At 50.0% G+C, this 18,809-nt stretch overlaps 1 protein-coding gene and 1 long non-coding RNA gene across 5 annotated transcripts in view; one reads left to right on the forward strand and one right to left on the reverse strand.

Annotated features, from left to right (window-relative positions):
- Positions 1–18,809, reverse strand: part of LOC138468339 (uncharacterized) — a 218,169-nt gene that overhangs the window by 151,706 nt on the left and 47,654 nt on the right. The gene's annotated exons all lie outside the window — the stretch shown is intronic.
- The window catches only part of SLC29A1 (solute carrier family 29 member 1 (Augustine blood group)), a 589,752-nt gene that overhangs the window by 101,763 nt on the left and 469,180 nt on the right, over positions 1–18,809 (forward strand). For 2 of the 4 annotated variants that reach the window (XM_069608852.1, XM_069608853.1), the window contains exon 2: positions 10,128–10,197. The exons of the other annotated variants lie outside the window; for them this stretch is intronic. The gene's annotated coding sequence lies outside the window, so the exon portion shown is untranslated. The remainder of the gene's footprint in view (positions 1–10,127; positions 10,198–18,809) is intronic. 4 annotated transcript variants of the gene reach the window in all.

Genomic DNA, 18,809 nt, shown 5'->3' on the forward strand with positions numbered 1-18,809 from the left:
GAGTTGCGCAGCCATACGTGGCGTTTTAGGATTATTCCCTGAACTAGGGAACGTCCCGCAGTTTCTGCCGCATCCAGAGAGCTCTTTACAATACTCTGGTTGACCTGGGTTCCTTCGCCAATAGTTGTAAGCAGGCGTGTACGTAATGGTTCCGGCGCTTCTTCGGCGTCTTTGCGCAGTTTGGCCCACTGCGCGTCCGCATAGCTAGCGAGCAAAGAATTGTTGTTTGCATTTCTTGCCGAAAAGGCAGCCGAGGATGTAACTCATTTTACAAGGGCATATAACCGCTTGCCCTCCTTGTCAGGTGGTGCCTCACTAGTGGAAAGTGGTACCCCTGCCCTCTTCCCTGTGTTGGTTACAACCAGGGAATCCGGAATGGAATGTCCCCTGATGTACAGCGGGTCTGAGGGTGAAGGAGTGAAAAGTTTATCAATTCTAGGATTGACCCCTCTGATTAGTGCGGTTGTGGACAGCGAAGGGATGATTCTTCTCTTCACCGAAGCGAGGAGGGGAATGGTCTGACTGACCGGGGTTTTTTCCTTAATTACTCTTTCCACAAAGTCTAATTCAGGGGAGAGCTCCCCAGTGTCCAGTTCGAAGTGTGCTGCTGCTCTGCGCAACAGGGCATTAAATGTGGGCTGATCGTCAATGGGAGACGTGTTTCTAATAGGTGAATTGTCAGGAGGATTTAGGTTCAGGACATCAGTGTCAGAATATATTGATGGGGATTGCCAGGGGTGAGAAGGTCCTTCTTCTGGATTTTCTCCGAAGCCTTCTCCTACCAAGTCTGGGCTGTCTTCAAGACCTTCCTCCTGGTTCCGTCCCTCTTCCTCGTCCATAAAATCATCCTCTTCCTCACCATAATGTTCTTCCCCAGTGAGGTCATACACACTATGGAAGTCTGAGGCTGTGTCCTGGTGGGGATGGACTAGTCTTGGAATTTTGCCCCTGGGGTCCTCTTGAGGCCCTTCTCTTATTCTCTTGGGAGTGGGAGGGTTCTGGGTATTCATAAACCTCTCCACTCTTTCCATGCAGAGATGGAGCCTTTCCATGGTTTCATGGGGTACTCCTGAGCGGTCTAGCGGGGGAAAATTGGTGTCTTGTAGCTGAAAACGGCTCGACATCTCCCACAACGTCGAGGAAAGTGTCCCGTCGCCCTCCGAAAAGCCTTCAGGTGTGTTGGGAATCCCTTCGACTGAAGGAGATCGTCCCTGTCTTTTCGGCGTGTCTTTCGACATTTGCGTAGCGCTCGACGAGTCTTTCGGCGTACGCCTGTGGGCGTCGGCTACCACGATCCTTGCCAAGCTCTCAGCGACTCGTTTGTCAGCGGAGGGCTGTGGTTTCGACGTTATGGGTGTTGATCGCTCTACGGCAGCATGCGCTTTCTGCTGATGCGCGCCGGCCGATGATTTGGGGGTGGCGCCCTTATTTGCCGAAAGCCCAGTCGCTGGTCGCGGCTGCGAGAGGGGCTTCGAACCCGAACGTTCCGAGGAGGCCGCCGGTGAAACCTGCGTCTCCTTTCCTTGGGCGCTGATGCTCTCTTCGCCTTCGACGAAGAAGAGCCATGGGTTGTGTGCTTATGTGTGGTCTTGTGTGCGTCCATGTCGCCGGGGTGTTCATCCCCATAAGCAGGGCGTGAGCCGAGCCCGTCGGGGCCGGGGACAGACGACGAAGCGCGTGTGCGCTCTCTAGGGGGGGTTTTCGACTTCCGTAGCGGAGGTCGTGGCATCACGTTCCTTGTCACTGTCGGAGGTAGCGACGGTGGGTGGAGCGTCGGCCTTCGACATAGCGTAGGCCGCCCACCTCTTAACCCTACTGTCTTTTAGAGTTTTCGGCTTAAGAAGCCGACAAGCCGTGCAACCTTCCTCTTTGTGATCGAGGGGCAAGCAGCGGTTACACCGTGAATGCTTGTCCTTCCAAGTAAACTTGCCCTTGCAAAGCGGGCAAAACCTAAAGGGTGTCCTCTAAGCCGCACCAGTGCCAGGTACACAGTTCTGTGTATTTCGTCAACTATTGTGGTCAATGTATCCAGAATCATGCCATGCCGAACAGCTGTTTTGCACTATCACTGTAGGTTATGTCACCAGGACCCAGTTGGTATTCCTTTAGCATGCTAAATACACCAAGCTGGCATTCTCAACCTGGGCAACAAGGTCATTTACATCAGGCCGGTTTGCTTCAGTGCTATCCTAACCCAAGTAGTCGGTCATAGATCTGTTGCAGCCATGCCCTGTGCCAATATTGGAGTCTTTGCCATTTTCAGGGGGTTCAGGCATGTTTGCTTCACCTCACAGAACAGGCATGTATGGTCATCGCAGGCCACACACTCCTGAATTCCATTTTTAGAGTTTGATCTCCTCACTCCCAGTGAGAACAGAATGCCGGGTGCTACAAAACCAACACTATGCATACCAGATAGGATGTAGACCAGGCACACTCGCGCACCAAATAGTTCTTGCTCGACCACATGCCACAGATTATCTCAGTGACACGGATCAGAGCATACTGTAGTTATCAAAGGAACAACGTGTTTCAAACAGAAACTTACAAAAGAACATATCAGTAATCGGCTCCATGCATTTGAGAGTAAGGCGAGGTATAATTAAGTGGTTGATTGTATAGTGACCGAGAGACAAACTATGTAATGTAACATGGCATGTGTATAGCATCTAGTACCATTCTCAAAGCGTTGTAGTGGAACGCCCTTGGAGGTCCGAGGTATGAGACTTTGGTCAGAGGGATTTAGAATGCACGTTTACATTTTAGACAGTCCCTAATAGCGACCCATGTAGAACTGGCTTGTGGATGGGTGCTGATTAGGCGTCGGGAGGGCATGCGGTTCAAGAGACTGATTATGCGTCCAGCTAGACCTAATATTTATTGTGGGACTTAGCTGCATTCTAGTGGCAGTGTTGATGTGTGATATAAGATAAAGTAGTGGATGATTGCAAATGTGTGCGGGTGGGTGGCCATGGAATTGGAGGGTACAGCTATCTTCCATCGAGATGGTGTAATACATACTCTTGACTTAAGGCAATTGCTTGTTTAGTTGAGTGAGAGTAGGGGCTGTCATGCAGCTCTAGGCAAATCCTTTCTGTGCAAGCTTGGTACTTTCTTGGAGTCAAGACAATCATCAATAACCCTGTCTGTGGCTGAAGTTCGCCCGGGAGGCAGATTGGGTCAGTCAAGACACAGGTGGAAAGAGCAGGTCTTGAGAGCCTTCTGGAAGTCGAGGTGATCCTCAATGCCTTCCTCTTTGCCTCTGCCTTTGCCCCCCTTCTCCACTGTTGATCTGTTTCTTCTCATGGCATTGTGCACCTGGCCACCCTCTGTTCTTTCGGGCCCAGGTATCTGCTCATTTTGCCACCCTCCTGCACTGCCTCCAGGCCACCATCTGCACTAGAGTTCTGTATCTGTACCCATACAGTCCACCTCCCACGTTTCCTCTGCACTTATCAGATATACCTTTCTGACTAACTTTCACCTGCCACTTGCTGGCTGCACTACCATGGTTTAAAATCCTTATTTATTCTATTTAATATTTATTTATGTTTCCTCTCCTCTGCTTTGCGCTTTCCACTCCCCCCACACCCCCGGCACTTCTCCCCCATTTTCCTTTCTCTTGCACTTGCGCTTTCTTAAATGTCACTGGGCCTAGTAAGATCACTGTTTTCTGTTTTTTCTTTGTTCCCCTCCCTTTTCGGCCTGGTCGCGCTCTGAAACACTTGTGTACGAGCGCGATATAAATAAAATATCATTTCATTTAATTTCATTTCAATGCTGCGGATGTGAAAAAGGATGGCGCTCCATATTGTGGGTGCTTGGACAGAGAAGGAGCAGCTCCCTATTCTTGGCGATTTAGTGGAAGGGATCACAAGGAGAGCTGACACTGATCTCAGGTTTCTGGGGGGCCTGTATGGGTGCGAGCTTGTGTTGTAAATATTAGGAGCCCGTGTTGTGCAGCGCACAGTGGGTGACACGCATAGCCTTGGACTGTCGCCAGATAGGCAGCCAGTGCAGGGCACGGAGGGTGGTTGTGATGTGGTCTCTAGGGCCTAGTGTCGGGGGGGAGCCGGGCTGCAGTTTTTTGGACCTGTTGTACTTTGAGTTGAGATGCCGGGGCATCCAGGTATAGGCGAGAGAGGACAATTGTCGCGATTGTGGTAACCCGGGGGCGGGGGTGGTGGGAGGGGGGTGGTAGCTGACTAAGGGGAAGATGTGTTGGAGAATGCGTCGGTGTAAACAGGATTATTTTGACACAGAGTTGCTGGGATGGGATAGTGTCAGATCTGTGTCAATGGTGCATCCAAGGTTCTTCACTGTGTTGGTGGGAAGGAGGACCTAGGGAGGACAGTGAAGGGGTGGGTTGGGGGGTGGGGGGGTGGACAGAATCTCCACAGATCATGATTTCAGTTTTTCAGGGTTGAGTCAGAGGTGGTTAGCCATTATCCTGTGGTCCATTTCAGTGAGAGAGGAAACAAGGTCGGGGGAGGAGTTGGAGGTGTCCTTTGGGATCTTGAAGATGATTTGGGTGTCATCTGCATAGGTGGAGCAAGACAGACCATGTGAATGGATAAGAGCAGGGAGGGGGCTCAGGCAGAGTCAAGGAAAAGGGAGAAATGTGCAATTAGGGATCTGTGCGAGAGGAAGGATATTCACTTCAATGCTGTATCTTTGATGTTGTGGAGTTGGTCTGTGAGGGTGCAGTGGTCGATGGTGTCAAAGGCTGCCCAGAGGTTGAGAAGGATACGTGCGTCACAAATGTCCGAGCCTGCAGTTCTTTTGAGAACATTCCGGGTGGAGCCTACGGACGATTCAGTTCCTCATAGGGGTCTGAAGCTGGACTGGGCGGTGTAGAGGAGGTTAGATTCAGTGAAAAGGCATAGCTGGAAGAAACCATTGGTCAATTGGTTTGTCTATGAAAACGGCTGAGATAGGTCTAATTGGCCTGGAAGAAGGGCGGTCAAAGGAGGGTTTTTTGAGTAGGGGTTTGATGTGAGATGTCTTGAAAACCGCTGGGAACGTGTCTGAAGTGAGGGAAGTGTTCATGATGGATATTGCAATGCCGCCAGCACAGGTTGAGAAAGGATATCTTTTAGGAGAGCAGAAGGGCAGGGATCTCCAGAGGATCGGCTGCTGGCTAGTAGGTTAAGGAATTCAGGATGGGAGATCGGAGAGAAGGTAGAGAAGCATGTGTGGGTGGGTCTGTGAGCCTGGACACAGGTGAAAGGGAGCGGGGCAGGAGTGCTGGGAATATAGAGCAGATGGTGCGGTTTCTTTCCACGGCTCTAGTTAAGGATGGAGTCTGAGAGAGCATCTCAGAGTGCTTGGGTTGGGAGGAGGATGTGCAAAGAGGGGCCTTGAATTCTGAGATGATCCTGTGGAGTTCCCTGCTGGTGTTAGAGACATTGGAGATTCAGTTCCAGTAGAATGATGTTTTGGCCTTCGGAATTTCAGCCCTGTCGGTGTTGATCTATTGGGCGTACACAGTTCTATTCTGAGGTGAAGGGTCAGCCTGTTATCTGCGTTCCAGGATGTGGTTAAGGGCTTTGAGGGTTAGGGGTGAACCATCTCAGGGAGAATCCTTGTCTGATGGAGCAGGATCTGATGGGGTAAGAGGTCTAGGAGCATTGGAAAGCAATAGGTCAAAATGGCTGATGCAGAGCTGATCTGCCTGGAGTGGGAGGGAGGTGAGGGAGTCAGCCAGATTCTGAGGTACTTTGACCTTGTTCCATAGCGGGAAGCAGCTATATGGTCTTGGTTTTGCTCGGGAGGGGGTTGGGGGAGGAGGGTCTGCTGTCGAGAGTGAGAAATAGATGGCAGCGTGGTCCATCCAGATAAGCGGTCTGAGAGGGAGCGTGGAGATCAGTTGTGAAGAACTGAAGATTGCGTCTAAGGCCAGTCCTGCGGAGTGAGTCAGGCCTGATACCAGTTGAGTCAGGTTGAGGGCTTCGAGGTTGTCCAGGATTGGTTGTGTCATGGGGTTATGCGGGACATCAAACCATACATGGAGATCCCCTGGCATGGTGAGGGAGGGGTGGGTGACCAGGATGCCTGCTAAAGAGTAGGGGTGATTAGACTTTTGACTAGAAGAGATTTGCAGGCTTGTTCCTCGGATTGTGAGATGGCGAGACGGGATTTGTAGAGGACGGCAGTTCCGCCTGCTCTTCTGCTTCGGTTGTGTACGATAAGGGTGTAGCCTGTGGGAAAGGCCTTGTGCACAATGGGTTGAAGTCCTGGGAGAGCCAGGTTTCTGTGATGAAAAGGATGTCCGGGCCTTCAGAGGATATTAAGTTGTATATGTTGTGGCGATTTCTTGCGACAGATATGACATTATTATGCCCGAGACTGATGTTCAGATGGGTTGGGGTGAAGGCTGCATCTGAGATCCCCTTGATGGGGCCTCGTGGGTGAAGGCAGTTTGAAGTGTGGGAGGGATCTGGGATAGGGTGAGGTAGTGTGTGGAAGTTGTTGGGAGGGGAGCAGTTACTCTGGGTGAGTAATGCCTCTGTTCTGAGGAGTGGTGAGGGATGCTTGGTGTATTCTTGGTGTGTGCGAGAAGAGGATTTGTGAGGTGGGGGTCCTTAGGGAGTGGTGGGTGTGGCAGTTGGGGTCTGTGAGGGGGAGGAGGGCTTGAGTCCTCGATTCGAGGTGTGGAAAGGGAGTGGAAGCCAGGATGGGGGAGGGACGGTGTCCAGGGCAGCAACTGAGGCAGTCCAGTGGGATCAATGTTGTAGGAGAGGGGTCTGGATGGTATCTTCTAAGGTCAATTATGGTGTCAGGGTGCTGACCTTTAGGGGAGCTGGGCGAGGGGTGTTGCAAGATAGGCTAAAGAGCGATTTCTCTGGGTTGGGTGTATTGGGGGAGGCTGTGAGGCTGTTAAGTGGGGCGGGAGGGAGAGATGTCATGAGCCTGGGGGAAGAAATGGGATGAGGTGTGCAGAGATCAAAGGGCACAGGTAGTGCTGTATCTGTGTTTAGCGATTCTGGGGTGCTAGAGGGGTGTGATGTGAGAGGGTCGGCACGGCCGCGGATTGAGGGATAATTGCTAGGGTAGCCCAGGTAGCAGTTAAGGAGGCAAAGGGTGGAACATGGCTGAGTGGATGGCAGGAGGGAGGAGGAGAGGAAAAGGAGGACTGGAGGAAGAGATGAATGGGAGAGGGCTGGTGGGGTGCAGGTAGACTGGGAGGGTCTGGTGGGAGGCCTGTGTAGGAGGGGCAGCGGGGTTGGTCTGGGGGGTGATGTGCTCTCCCGGAGGGTCCAGAATGAGGAGGGAGCAGAGTTGAGTAGGGATGGGGTTTGGGTGTGGGCAGGGTTCTGGTGCACCAGGGTGCCCCTCTAACTTGGGAGCTGCTTGGTATGGTGGATGCTCAGTCGCCTTGGTCCTGAGGCAGGGTAATGGGGGGGGGGGTGCAAGGATGGCAAGGGACTCACAAGAAGCTTCAGTCGAGTGGGACATTCGAGCTAGCTTTGAGAGTGTGCTGGGGGATCTATTATGTGATGTACTGTGCAGACTTGTGTGTGGAGGAGGAGAGGGGCAGGGGTGAGAGTTGAAAGGAGTAGCACCCAATTCCTGTGGCAAAAAAGCAGGCCTATGGCACCAACCCTGCAAAAAGATGCAAGATATCGATTGTAGTGAACACTAGCTCAATTCAAGAATTAAGGGCCTAGGGCACTATCCCTGTGGGAAAGATGCAGGGGAAGAAAGGTTATGGGTAAGGCCCAGAAGTGAACGCAGCAGCGTTGCGTGAAGCTAGGAAGGAGGGAGGGGGGGTCAAGGCCTCAAGCTCACTGCTCTGGCTCCAGCAGGGCTGCTCCCTCACGGAGTGGTACGTAGGTTAGAAAGGAGAATCCCTTGATGTGAGCGACTGGGTAAACCACTGGATAAGCTGACTCGAACTGCGACAGTATCCTGGCCAACACCTCCCTTAACCCAAAATATTCTAAACCCAGAAATGCCAGAGTCTCTCATCAGGGTCTCATGCTGCCCATCTAGAGTATGGAGATACCCTTTCTCCCAAATTACTGAAGGGGAAAGTGTGATTAAAGTATGTGAACTCGTACATCTTACTCTAAAAAGTTTGGATGCCAAATTCAGTACACATCAATTTCAAGATGCTCTGTGTTACCCGCATGGGCAAAAAACTCAATCGCAGAGCTGTGCTCAGAGGTCCCACCCAGCAAGAGGACCAAGGTCCAGCACAGCCAGTCTTCTAGTACCTCCAGATCAAAGGACGGAAATGTGCAAAGCAGCTTGTTTTGGGGGGGGGGTGGGTGGTATGGAATCCTCCAACAGATTGAAACATTTTGTACACGAAAGTCCTGAAGACCAGTCTTTTTTTTTTAAAAAGAAAGGACCACTTACTCCCTCCACCAAAGGCGCCCCCAGCTAAGCACAAGTAGATCTGTGCTACCACTCTCTTCCCCCAATCTTTCTGAGTATTGTCAGTGCGCGCTCTGAAGCAATCACCAGGCTGCAGTTAACACAAGAAATAAAACGCCACTGGTATGAACATAAAGCAGCTGGACTCAACTCCTTCCACAAGGGGTTCCGCAGAGTGCGGAATTCTGCCTCGCGTTATTTCACATTTAAGCGACAGGCCTCCACACAAGCGCCAAGGCTAAAATTACTGCTACACCAGCTGGAGAACAGGTAGCATTAAGCAAATGCTTGCATTGCATACATCGATATTCCCAGAAATCACCTGCCTGGGTACCACTACTCCCTCACAATGGAAGATAAACCTCTACCCTTCGGCTTGGTCATCCTGTCTGGGTACCACTACTCCCTCGCAATGAAAGATACACCTCTACCCTTCAGCTTGGTAATCCTGCCTGGGTACCACTACTCCCTCGCAATGAAAGATAAACCTCTACCCTTCGGCTTGGTCATCCTGTCTGGGTACCACTACTCCCTCGCAATGAAAGATACACCTCTACCCTTCAGCTCGGTCATCCTGCCTGCGTACCACTACTCCCTCGCAATGAAAGATACACCTCTACCCTTCAGCTAGGTAATCCTGCCTGGGTACCACTACCCCCTCGCAATGAAAGATACACCTCTACCCTTCAGCTCGGTCATGCTGCCTGGGTACCACTACTCCCTCGCAATGGAAGATACACCTCTACCCTTCAGCTCGGTCATCCTGCCAAGGTATCATCACTCACTCCCAGCCCTACAGATAAGGTGTGTATCAGGCACTTCTACTCAACAAAAATATGCTCCCTAAAAATAAGCAAACACACCCACAAATAAAAATAGGGAGGAAAAATACTCCCAACAAAAAAATAGGAAACAGACGTAGAATCGTGTGCTCCTGCTTTCACCACAAAGCTCCATGGATTTATTTATATTCTTGGTACGCACTACACGCCCGTTGGCCCCAGAGCGCGGATATGTTTCGACTAGTAATGAACATAGTACCACAGGAAGAAACTATTATTACAGCCTGACCGGAAGACGTAAGCCTGTATCTATTAATGTGTGAATGAATAACTTAGATACAAAGAAATACTTTAAAAATGTTTTTTTTTAATTGTTGGTTAATAAATAATTAACAAGGAATCATTACTTGCTTACAAAATACTCCCATTAGGAACTGGACTTACATTTTTACACCCTAAAAAAAATCATTTTACTCCCAACTTTTAAAAAATAGTAAAATACTCCCCCTTGCAAATCTCATCTGAAGCACCGTTCCCTCCCAATGAAAGATACATCACTGAACCCTTCAGCTCTGTCATCGTGTCAGGGTATCACCACATGTGGTGGGGGACATTTGAGAGCAGAAGGGACACAGCCCACAATTAAGCCTGGCAGGTCAGTATGGGCCATAGCCCCATCTAGAGGGCCTCCATTAGACTGAAGGCGACTCAATCTTTTACTGTGATTCATAGCGTACACCTTCGCCATTTGCATGGTCTCTAGGCATTCAGGACTGGGGAAAGTGTGCTACTTACATTGAGTGCTTGGCTTTACATAATTTAAAACTAAACGAACGAGCATCGTAGTGCTGTGATTTCCTGCTAGATAAGCTTTCATAAGAGATGGGGGGCCTGCCTCTGCTGGAACAGTGCAGGGGGGTTATGATGACTTCACTTAGCCCATTTTTCCTTTTTTTCTTTCAGTGGAACGAGTGGTGTGGACAACAGCAGAACTAACAGTGTCCTATGAAAGCATCTGTGTCTACAGGAACAGGTACAGTAGCAGCCACGCCTCCTCTACCTCATCAACAGTCGGAAAAGCCTCATCCATCGGGGGCGTATTTATCTGGGGCTTCCATATAGGCAGTCGGCGACTGCCAAAGGTACTCCTGCAAATGTCAACAAATACTTACTTGTTTAAAGCGCATCTGCAGAGAGTTACACTTTCCTAGTTCAATAATTACACTGTTCACGATATCGATGAAGGGAAGTGGGTTATGCCACTGATTGAATGGCAGTACTTCCGGTGACCAGTTCACTTCTGGGATGAATGGAATTGCTTCCGAGTGAGGGCCTACTTCCAGTTGCTTCCTCAGGAGCTCTCTCTGGCCCCATGATCGATTCGTCCCTAGTCAGAGTAGCTTCCCAAACGTTGGTTTGGATCGCTCTTTTATTTACCAGGGGCCCACCATAAAGGCAGATTCTTGGCCTCGGTTGTTAGACATGCAACATCCTTGCACGAGGAAGAAGTGCACAGTGACAGGAGCCAAGTGTACTTAAGGCAAGTCCATGTATCCAAGTACCCTGTGCACATTTACCCATCCACCCCACTACTGGGGACGCTCCAAACTAATTGCCAAAGTTAGGAGCCTGAGGGTAACACAGTCTAGTGCCGACCATGACCACACAGCAGACTGTACCTGGAGATAAGGGTAGGCAGCAGGGTATGCAGGGTGCCACAAGGCAGCTGCTGCAGTTTGATTGTTAGTGCTATCTGCTCACTCTTGGGTTGGGCTAACCCTGCAACTCTGCTGTAACAAAAAACGAACAGCTAGTTGCATAGTTATGCCTACTGGGGAGTCTTCGCCACATCCTCTCAATAGGAGGAAGGGTGTGGGATATGCTGTGCGTACCATCCTTCACGCTAGCATACATGCATGTCTCAAACATGAGCGCAACACAGATGCACTGCATGCATCCTTTCACTAGAGCTCAGAATTTTTCACGTGGTACCATCCACTGCTATCAGCAATTACATGCTCTTAGCATTACACGCTAGCGCAGGGGTCGCACCCACTTCAGGATTCACCGCCTACTCCACTTGGACTTGGCCAGCTCAACGCTGCACAAACAAGCCTTGGCATGCCCTGTCAGCTTGGAACCCAGCAAACATCAAGTTCCCGGAGAGCCCGGGCTCGCACCCCTAGCTTGTGCCCAGCCACTCACATAAAGCGGCCAACACATGCCCATAGCAGCACCGTACCATGCACACAACAGTTTTGTTCCCTCCCGCTACAAATGTGATTGTATGATCTTGCCATCATGGATTAGCAGCTTTAATGTTGTAATGTCTTATACATTTCAGACTCTTTGCTTTGACACGATTTCCACATGTCATCTGATTTTTACTAGTTCTCTCCAACATCCTTATCGACGATGCCTCAGCAATTTTATGATTTCTCATTTGCGGTTTGTGCTGCCTGTCACAGTGGTGTAAATAAGGGGTCATTATTTTACCTGCCCTGCTTTCCTCGTGTTGATGCCCGGTCCATTTCCCACAGCTTCACACCCCACCTGCATGTGGATGCCTCTGTGAGTTACAGGGAATGTTGTCTGGGTTAGGACATATAGTTGTGGAATAAATTATACATTTTCATTTATTCCGCAACTATATGTGAACTATTCACACCAGGTCCTTCTAGACACCTGGGTCGTCCTGACCCAGACAGCATTGCCGTTACTAAATTCACCACACAGTGCAAATTGGGCCATTCTGGCGACAGGACCTGTCCCCAATAACATTCACACCAGAATCAATACACCGCTCTAGGGAAATAGGGCAAAAAGGAGATCTTGTAAGGATAACACGTTTAATCTTACAAATTAGGATCGTAGCAAAGGACTCTGCTGCCTGAACGGTCTTCTCCTGTCTCTCTTCCCCTTCCTTCCTGCCAAAGTGGTTTATATAGGTCCTGGCCTGACATGGTGATGTCACTGGAGCACGACTTCAGCCAAATCTGTCCTTTTTCCATAATAGGGATGCTCCAAAGCCTTCCGTCTTCATTGTTAGCAGTTTTGTCAGGGCATGCTGTTCTACATTTTGCTAGCTATGCAAAAACACACTGCAACTTTTTATAAACCTCGAGGCCTAGCCCAAAGAAATGTAAACATTGGTATCCCTCTATAAACATTTTTCCATTGGTTCTATCCATATTTCATTTATCCTGTTCACGTTATCTGGGTCATGTAGTTTCCTCCACAATTTAGACCCTCTAAATTCACTTTGCTGCACAAAACATGCGAGTCCTATTTTTAACCTGCATGGAACCATGATGGACAATGGACACCTGGTGAGTCAGTTCGTACTCGCCATAGTGAAGAACACTGCACACTAAGCCTGTGGTATATTTAGATCCCACAGGCCACATTCCATCTGGGGAGGGGCGGGGAGATTGACTCCTTTACAGCACTAACTAAGCTTTCAAAATGCCTGGGATCCGACATTACAAATGTATCAGCTAATAGTTAATTGCACCTTATACATAGACAATAACTACCTTCTTCAGTGCTCGCCTATGTGTGTGTGATTATGCTTGCATGAGAGCCTTCCCGGTGCCCCTCCTCCCCCCTAGTCCATTACAGTGCCTTAACCAAGTGCCATGGGTATTTTCCCCCAGTGCCAAGGCCTTTTATTGGTAATTTTCGGTATGTGGCCATTCAATGGCTTGTGACTTTTTTGTTACATGAGACATCTCGGCCAAATTTAACTCCTTTTTTTCCCCACATGTAGGCGGTCGCAACGCCACCCAGGAATCCTAGGTAGCTGTAAGGGGGTGAGAGAAAATAAGCAAAAAGGGCGAAAATGCCAAAAAAATGATGTACAAAGAAGCCTGTGGTTTTTTCCTGGTAAGAGCTAGGAACAAATGGTTTGCTGTGCTGAATTCCCCAATTCCCTGTCTTTCAAGAACAGGTTGAGTGGAAACGAAAAACATTAATTTTGATGTGGTTCTCAACTGTTTTGTGAGAGGTAGGCTATTTTGCCAATTGGATATGCATGGACGGAATGGAAGAAAAGGGTAGGAAAGCCTAATTGGGGGACAGAAAGGCATATATTTCTGGAACAATGACAAAATTCCAGGTTTAGGAAGGGGTGATATGCGTAGGTCGGGCAACAACTACGTAGGGGAAAATGCCATAGATTTGGGGAAAAGCAGGAACATGACCAAAAGGTATGTGGTGGACATGGTTGGCTTGGTACAGCAATGGCTTCTATGAATTTTGAAAAAAGCAATGCTCTGCTACATTCCCCTAACTCTTGCAGTTAGGAAAGCACACATTTTTTGTAGTGTTTTACAAAACAAGCAATACCACAAGCCAAACACTGAGCCATGGTACACAGGAGTTTTATGTTTACGGCCTGAACAGAAGCACTTAGCATGTCTAAATCAGGAAAACCAATGTGGTGAGGAACAAGAAGCATACTAATTTTCAAAGAGCACAGGCAAGTGTAGGTGACTTGTGCAGGTTACAAAAGTGTATGGTGCCTAAAGCAGCGACTAAATGTAGGGCACATTTGGGAAATGAAAGGGTTGTGTGACAAAGGGCACCAGCAAATGGGACAAAACGTTATGAAAACCCACACAAACACAACAAATGTTATACCTTCCTGCGTTTCCACTGGTGTCCCGATGAAAACGGTACTTCACATGTGTGGGTGCACCAACCTGGGTGCCAAGGTGAAAGCCTAAAACACAGGTAACCCCAAGTCTGTTTTGACACCTGAATTTCACACTTTCTCTAGACCGGCACACCATACAGATATGGGCCTCGGGTGTTCATGCCACCAAGGAAAACGGGGAACTCCATGCATTTCCGAGAAGAGGACACCCGTGGGAATCCACAGAGGTATGATTTGCGCAAATGGGGCAAGAATTTATTACCCAGACACCCCTGCAAAGTCCGAAATGTGGGAAAAAAAAATGCATTTCCCGCACATTTCCCTCGGCTCACCCATCGGAACACGCCGCTAACAACACATGGTCTACCGTCCCGCGTTCCCAGAGGTGTCCCGATGAAAACGGTACCTCACATGTGTGGGTGCACCTGCCTTGGCGCCACGGGGAAAGGCTAAAATGCTGCTAACCCCAAGTCGTTTTGGACAGCAGAAAATGTGGAATTCCGCTGAAGCCCACACCATACACGTTTGGGCCTAGGGTTTCCAAGCCACCAAGGAAAACTGGAAACCCTATGCATTTCGGAAAAGAGGACACACGTGGGAATCCGCAGAGGGCTGACTTGCGCAAATCGGACCAGAATTTATTACCCAGAAGCCCCGGCAAAGTCTGAAATGTGCCCAATAAAAACAAACACATTTTTCACTTTGTCAGGGGTTCTGGGTAAAACATTTGGGTCCGCTTTGCGGAAGTTGGACCTCTGGATTCCCACTGGTGCCCTCTTTTCAGAAATGCATGGGGTTCCCAGTTTTCCTTGGTGGCTTGGACACCCTATGCCCAAATCTGTAGGTTATCTCCGCAAACCCCTTTGTGGTTACCAGTGGGTTAGCCTTTTCCCTTTGCGGCTAGATTGGTGAACCCACACGTGTGAGGTACCATTTTACGTTGGGACGCCTGTGTTAATGCGGGAAGGTATGACATCTGTTGTTGGCGTCGTGTTTCGTTGGGCGAGCAGAGTGAAATGTCTGGAAATTTGTTTTTTACCCCCAAATTTGGACTTTGCCAGGGGTTCTGGGTAGTAGATTCTGGGCCGATTTGCGCAAGTCAGACCTCTGTGGATTCCCACGGGTGTCTCTTCAGAAATGCATGGGGTTCCCCGTTTTCCTTGCTGGCTTCGACACACTAGGCCCAAATCTGTAGGTTGCCCACATGAACAAAATGTGCTGTGGCTACCAGCGTGTTACCCTTTTCCTTTTGCGACCCCGGTAGGCGCACCCACACATGTGAGGTACCGTTTTCATTGGGACACCTGTGGGAACGTGAGAAGGTATGACATCTGTTGTTGGCGACGTGTTTCGGTGAGTGGACACAGGGAAATGTCTCTGAAATTGGCTGGAAATGAAGACAATTCTCAGAAATTTTGCTCTGGCCACCCACCGAAACACACCGCCAACAACACATGGCCTACCTTCCCGCGTCCCCACATATGTCCCGATGAAAACGGTACCTCACATGTGTGGGTGCACCTACCGGGGGCGCATAAGGAAAAGGGTAACCCGCTGGTAACTCCAAGCCTTTCGGCACAGCCCATTTTGTTCATGTGGGTAACCTACAGATTTGGGCATAGGGTGTCGAAGCAAGCAAGGAAAACAGGGAACCCCATGCATTTCCCAAAAGAGGCCACCCGTGGGAATCCACAGAGGTCAGACTTACACAAAATCGGCCCAGAATGTATTACCCAGAACCCCCGGCAAAGACCCACATGGGAGAAGGGTGCCCAAGGCCAGGGATATTACCACCGACTTTGCTGGAGCCCTGACTGCCCTGCGTTACAGCACCTCCCCGAAGGGAAAAGCTGTAATGCAGCCCAGCCGCAACTCTAGGACGGTTGGAGGTGATGTCCCTGGCCTTGGACATCCATGTACCATGTGGGTGTACCGTCCCCTAAGCACAGCAGCAGCTCCAGGGAGCCCCAGCAGGATCCCCATTACTCCCCGGAGGTGACATCTGTAACGTAGTACAGCCAGAGGTGGAGCCTGGGCTTGCAGATGGACAACCCACATAAGAGGGATCCGCTCCCAGGGAAACACCAATGTTCTGCTGGCATGGGGGGCAATTTGTGGCCTGCCCCCGCAATTGTGTCCCAGCCCACCAACATATCTGCCCAGACGGCCCATTTCCACCCACACCACCAACAATCCAGCCCCAGTCTCACCCACCCCACTGACAGTGGGCCCTAACCATAGAATAATAAAAAAACAGTACTCACAACGGTGCAGCTGCTCGCGTAGAAAAATCTGTAAACAAAACAAAAAACATGTGTTACCTACGGTCACACCAGCAAAATGTAGCCCTCCCCAGGGGCAGATAAGGGGGGGGGGGCAATCCTCCCTGGGCTCAGGCGTCCCTTCCTAGGAGCAGATATCTGGTCCCAGGGAGGGCTGCATGACATGGCACTCACTTCATTGCGGGTGGGGGGCGGGTCTATGCCCCATCCCATTAGAAAATTTCCTGTCCCTTTGGGGTGCCCCAACTCCCCTTGGCGCAGAGGGGCACATTGGTTTGCCAATCTGGCCCCGGGGTGCCAAAACCTTACAGCCCCACCCACTGGGGGGCCTCTCCCACAATTTATGGGGGCCCTCTCTCCCCTCACCCCAAATGAGTGGCAGGGGCACCTCATGCAGGCCTCCCTGGGCCTCCTACAAACGGCTGTGTGAGGTGAACCCCCCTAACCTGCCATTTGGGGTGGGAGGGAGAGGGCCCCCAAATATTGTGGGACAGGCCCCCCAGTGGGTTGGGCAGTAAGGTTTGGGCACCCTGGGGCCAGATTGTCACACCGATGTGCCCCTCTTACTTTCCTCTATGCACTTACTCTGTCAGAGTTGTCCCTGGACCTAATATGATAGCAACCTCGTCTGTTTCCTCCACCCTCCCATTACTGTTTTTTTCCTCCCCACCATCCCTCCAGCACTATCTGAAATGTCGTCAGGCCTAGTATGATAGTCGCTTGTTTTGTTCCTCCCCTCCCTTTCTGCACCCTTCTCCCTCACCTTTTGTTTTTCTCCGGCTCTACCAGAAATGTCGTCAGGCCTAGTACGGTAGTCGCCTGTCTGTTTCCTTTTCCTTCCCACTCTCCCCCTCCCTTCCTTATCTATGTCTTAGCTCTTGCACTATCTGAAATGTCGTCAGGCCGAGTACGATAGTTTCACATCCTTACTGTTCATGGCCTGTAAGAATGTGGTTGTATTTTCCCTTGTTCCCTCCCTTGCCTTGAAGCGCTTTGAAACACATTGTGGATAGGCGCTATATAAATCAACAATCATATCATATCAGGCACCAGTATTTTTAATGCTGCCCCCAGCCATGACGGGACCCAATCAAAAGGCAAGCGATAGCCAATCCGTGTTCTGAACTCACCTTCTTTCTTCATTTCAACACCTAGATTGTGCACCGCCTCAATGATGTAGGATAGTAACCAATTCTCAGCATCCTCCGAGGTAACAAGTGCAGCAGCTGCTTCCCAACTTTTTATACCCTCCTTCTATGGCTGTTAACAGATCCAGCATATAGTGGATCTTGTTACGCTCACCTGGCTCCCACAGGGGCGTCGGTCGGACCCGGACAGCTGCAGTCTCCACCCACGTGATGCGTAGTGCAGTGATGACTGACTGGATCTGCCCTCCTAATCTTGTCTGCTTAACCCGTAGAAATATTCTCCTACAAGTGGAGGGATGGATTTAGCCACTTGTGGATTCAAGTGATGACATCCCCACAGTCCTCCCCAACTAATCACCTCCGAAATGCCCTTACAGCAACCTCAAATTATATTCTTGAAAGATGAGCTCTCCATCCTGCGTGGATTTGCAGGGGTGCGTCGATTCCAGTTACTTCACTGGTTTGAAGGCTCGGGAGAGTTCCGGAGAGTATTGACTCTGAGGTTCCTGGTGAGGACCAGTAAGTATTAAGTTCATAGAGTTCAATATGTCCGATGTTCACTCTTGTTACCCCCTTCCTTTCTTGTCTTGCAGCTGGCTCGTGAAAAGATGCTCTTGTGGCAGCTGGTGGCGCTCAGGTAAGAGTCTATTTCCCGGCGCTGTCCGGTAAATGTTGCACGAGGAAAACGTGTTGTTTTGTCTCTCTTTACAGATGCGGCACGTGAAAATATGGAGTCACAAAAGGGTGCCTCCGGTGGTAAATCAGGTAAGTCTATGGTGGTAAGAATTATATTTGTTGGTTCCCTCGGCTCACCTTGTGGTTTTCTTTTGTCTCCTAGGTGCCGAAGTTCGGCGAAGAAATGATGGAGGCAGCGCCGACCCTAAGGATGCTGTGAAGACTGGCGAGTATGGCGCGGCGCTGCAGCTGGAGGTGCGGCGCGTGCAGAAATGATGTTCTTTACCGGTCCGGAGACAAGATGGATCCAGAATCAGGTGTGGAATAGAAATAAGTTTGTTTTCTAACCTTGTCCCTTTCTTCCTTCTTTGTTTTAGGAGCTCCGGATTCGAGGCGGGCATGGCAGAAGACTGGATGCAGGCTGCAGGCACGGTGAGTGTTATGCTGCTGGATGCAGAATAACGCGAAGCGTGTGTTGCTGGTCGGGTGTGGTTTAAATAGCCTCAAAAGTAGTCCCAGGTAAGAAGTCCCTAGAACCACAACCGAATAAAAAAATAGTCCCTGTAGAAAAATAGTCCCTTTCAGGCTTCATGTTGGATTGGAGTCATTTGCAGCATGGTCTGCCTGAGGTAAGTAATGACTATGAGCCTGGCGCCTTAGGTGCCAGGACTGATTCCTACCATGAGCCTGGCGCCTAAGGCGCCAGGACTGAACCCAGATAGCCCCTAGACAGGGCTGCTGAGGTTTTACTAAATGTCTAGATGCCTGCTCCCGGGGCTGATGGACTTGGTCCGGATGCCTGGGGGTAGGCATCATGACAATCTAACGGATATCTACTTTGATGGCGTTTAACCCATTCTCTACATCATTGGCGAGCTGGACT

The sequence above is a fragment of the Ambystoma mexicanum genome, chromosome 4q (genome assembly GCF_040938575.1).
Source record: "Ambystoma mexicanum isolate Mex_15411 chromosome 4q, UKY_AmexF1_1, whole genome shotgun sequence".
Classification (NCBI taxonomy): domain Eukaryota; kingdom Metazoa; phylum Chordata; class Amphibia; order Caudata; family Ambystomatidae; genus Ambystoma; species Ambystoma mexicanum.